The sequence below is a fragment of the Rutidosis leptorrhynchoides genome, chromosome 2 (assembly GCF_046630445.1).
Source record: "Rutidosis leptorrhynchoides isolate AG116_Rl617_1_P2 chromosome 2, CSIRO_AGI_Rlap_v1, whole genome shotgun sequence".
Classification (NCBI taxonomy): domain Eukaryota; kingdom Viridiplantae; phylum Streptophyta; class Magnoliopsida; order Asterales; family Asteraceae; genus Rutidosis; species Rutidosis leptorrhynchoides.
In genome coordinates this window covers 265,756,324-265,760,577 of record NC_092334.1, presented here as the reverse complement: position 1 = coordinate 265,760,577, position 4,254 = coordinate 265,756,324, and positions in this window count along the sequence as shown.

Sequence of the window (4,254 nt, the reverse complement as noted above, 5' to 3'; positions counted from 1 at the left end):
AGTTTATCTTATGTACACAACAGGGTAAAACAATGCATTTTCAAAGACTGGCATTAAGTTCAGTAAAAGCAACTAATTTTGACGACAAGATGCAAAATATATGTGAAATAACAACAAGACAGAATGAACAAATGATGTGCACCATTTATCATTCAACACAAACACAAATATGTTTGGAAACTTTGGTAAAATTTAATCATTTCTATGCTAATACCCTCAATAATTTAAATTGTTACTGATTTCTTGCAAATGAGGGCATTGTAAGATCTTAAGTGTGGGAAGGGGTTAAATTCTTTCGGATTTTTAAAAAAATTTATCTTAAACACTTGGTTACCATTAAAAATACTAGTAAAGCAGTAGTTGTATTAGAATCTAGTGCTCTCTGATAATAAAGAACAGCCCTAGTCTTATATACTGACTACCTAATTCAAGTAAAAATTTTCAAAATTTTCAACTAAATGAACTCAAAATCATGTTTATACATATTTATGAACGATAAAACTAGGTGTTAACATCGAAATTATTGTTACCTCGGAAAGGACATAAATTGAGAAACAAACCAAAATGTTAGAATTCATTTAAGAATGGAATAGAGGAGAACAAAAAGGAAAAATAAAAGCCAAGTGTGGAAAAATTCTCCAAGTTATTCAAAACATATGTCACATATTTTTGTACAAATAACTGAAAATACTTTTGCTTTGGACTAAACTAAAAAGTTTTACCTGATTTACTGTAAGAAAGATGGATCTACACGATGAATCAATTCCATCATTAAAAGGAAGTAAAGTCTTCTGAAAAAGAAATGCACTTCTTGATTTAGGTCATGAAGTTGTCGTCCAGACCAGCTGTAGGTTGACGAAAAATCTAGAAAAGTCATCACTAAAATTAGCAGGAAATCCACGGACCTCAGCATTAAACAGGGTCGCCAAGTGGTCAGACTTATCCTAACCATGAGAGGATCTGTCTTGTAAAATGGGGAGGGCGCCGTGCAAATTAGCTGGATAAGACTAATGAATCAGATCCCCAGAAAGGATAATCTCCTTAAAGATCAAAAATCAGCTTTTAAGACTGATATTACTCAATCCTAGAGATTGACCTTAAAGATTGAGAAATACAAACTCATGAAATTCAATGATATCTAAACTCGAGCTTGAACGAGAAAATATTTTGATCAAAATTACAAACCGATTTGTTTTCTGAAAACCCATTTTCAATGCGTTCATTACCATTGAACGTAAAATCCTAGGAATTCACCTGGAATTCATTAGGTCACCTGAACCAAATCGGGTGTCAACCGTAAGAACGGTGGTTGCATAGCATGGTTAAAGACAGGACCTTGTGCCAGACCGAAAAATCATAAGGGTGAGCTTTACTATTGCTCCTACCAAGGATAGTAATTGCGTCCGACACGTTATAGACCATAATTAAAAGTATGTCAGGGGACATTGCCTTAACAGTTGTTTGTTCAACGCTTCCCTTTACAACCGGACGGTAGTTTATCGAAAGGTAATATACGGGACAAGTGAACTGGACGTGTTGCTTTCTTAATACAAGGTTAGCAAGTGGGTAACACAAAACCGCAAGTTTTGAGCTAAAATTTTCAAATCTGAAACCCACCAAACCCACAAAAAGAATTTGCAAACACCGGTGAAGGGTTATTCTGGAAAACTTATCTAGGATAAAAGCTAGATTGGATTTTCAAAAAGATCAAATGTTTTCATAAAGATCCAATTTCCTTAAAGGATCTAAATTTTATAGTCATGTGGGACTGTAAACCATATCGCTACTACCATTGTTTATACCGCTGTATAGAAATCACTGATGTACAAAGTGTGCAGAATAAAGAAGTGATTCTAGTATTTCAAGACTATATTGCTTGAGGATAAGCAACGCTCAAGTGTGGGAATATTTGATAATGCTAAAAATGAACATATATTTCATAGCATTATTCCTCAAGAAAGACAAGCTTTTAGTTGCAATTGTTCTATTTACAAGTGATATTCGTTTAAATAATAAAAGGTGAAGACAAAAGACAGATTCTACGAATTGAAGACGCAAAGGTCCAAAAAGCTCAAAAGTACAAAATACAATCAAAGAGGTTCCAATTATTGATAAGAAACGTCTCGAAATTACAAGAGTACAAGATTCAAAATGCAAAGTACAAGATATTAAATTGTACGCAAGGACGTTCGAAAATCCGAAACCGGGACATGAGTAAACTCTCAACGCTCGACGCAACGGACTAAAAATTACGAGTCAACTATGCACATAAATATAATATAATATTTAAATAATTCTTAAAATTATTTATATATTATATTTATATTAAAAATCCGTCGGCAAACAAAGAGCCAAAGCTGGGTGAGCTGTAATTTCAAACTCCGCGAGTTGCGGAGTTTGAAGGCAAAAAATTACGCGACTCGCGGAGTTCCCTTGGACTCAATTCCCTATAAAAGCAAACGCAGTTTGATCGCAAAAAATATCAATAATATCAATCTCTCTCTCAATATATACGTAATATATATATATATATATATATATATATATATATATATATATATATATATATATTTATATTTTAATTTTAATTTTAATTCTAATAATAAGGGTATGTTAGCGAATTTTGTAAGGGTGTAAGTCAAAATTCTGTCCGTGTAACGCTACGCTATTTTTAATCATTGTAAGTTATGTTCAACCTTTTTACATTAATGTCTCGTAGCTAAGTTATTATTATGCTTATTTAATCCGAAGTAATCATGATGTTGGGCTAATTACTAAAATTGGGTAATTGGGCTTTGTACCATAATTGGGGTTTGGATAAAAGAACGACACTTGTGGAAATTAGACTATGGGCTATTAATGGGCTTTATATTTGTTTAACTAAATGATAGTTTGTTAATTTTAATATAAAGATTTACAATTGGACGTCCCTATAAATAACCATATACACTCAATCGGACACGATTGGGGGTATTTATATGTACGAATAATCGTTCATTTAACCGGACACGGGAATGGATTAATAGCCACTAGAATTATTAAAACAGGGGTGCAATTATGTACAAGGACACTTGACATAATTGATAACAAAGTATTAAAACCTTGGGTTACATTCAGTCGACATCCTGGTGTAATTATTAAACAAAGTATTAAAATCTTGTTACAGTTTAAGTCCCCAATTAGTTGGAATATTTAACTTCGGGTATAAGGATAATTTGACGAGGACACTCGCACTTTATATTTATGACTGATGGACTGTTATGGACAAAAACCAGATGGACAAATTAAATAATCCAGGACAAAGGACAATTAACCCATGGGCATAAAACTAAAATCAACACGTCAAACATCATGATTACGGAAGTTTAAATAAGCATAATTCTTTTATTTCATATATAATTTCCTTTATTTTATATTTAATTGCACTTCTAATTATCGCATTTTTATTTATTGTTATTGTATTTAATTGCACTTTTAATTATCGTACCTTTTAATTATCGCAAGTTTATTTTATCGCACTTTTATTATTCGCAATTTCATTATCGTTATTTACTTTACGCTTTAAATTAAGTCTTTTATTTATTTAATATTTTACATTTGGTTTTAACTGCGACTAAAGTTTTAAAATCGACAAACCGGTCATTAAACGGTAAAAATCCCTCTTTATAATAATAATATTACTTATATATATATTTGTATTTTTATAAATTAAACTAATATAGCGTTAAGCTTTGATATAAAGATTTTCCCTGTGGAACGAACCGGACTTACTAAAAACTACACTACTGTACGATTAGGTACACTGCCTATAAGTGTTGTAGCAAGGTTTAAGTATATCCATTCTCTAAATAAATAAATATCTTGTATAAAATTGTATCGTATCCTGCTAAAATTTAAGCTATTTTATATACACCTCGCATAACATCAATAATTATGGTTAAGGGATCCTAAGTTTCTAGCTTAGGGTTTCATTACTTTGTTTGATCAAATTTATGCAACTTAAGGTCTTGCTTGTTTGATTGAATCAAAGTTTGTAGCTTTAAATTTTAGAACTTGTATATGTGTTGAGACTAAGAACATGATGTAACATTGGTTCATCATCCATTTAAAACTCTTAAGTGAGTTGTATTTCTCCTTAGTTTTGACATGGTGTGTTGATGGTTGAAACTTAGTCAAAGTGATGCTAAAACATCAAAGAGTTGTACACTTGAGGCTTCTACGCATCAAGGATGAGAACCATGATAAGCATCAAGA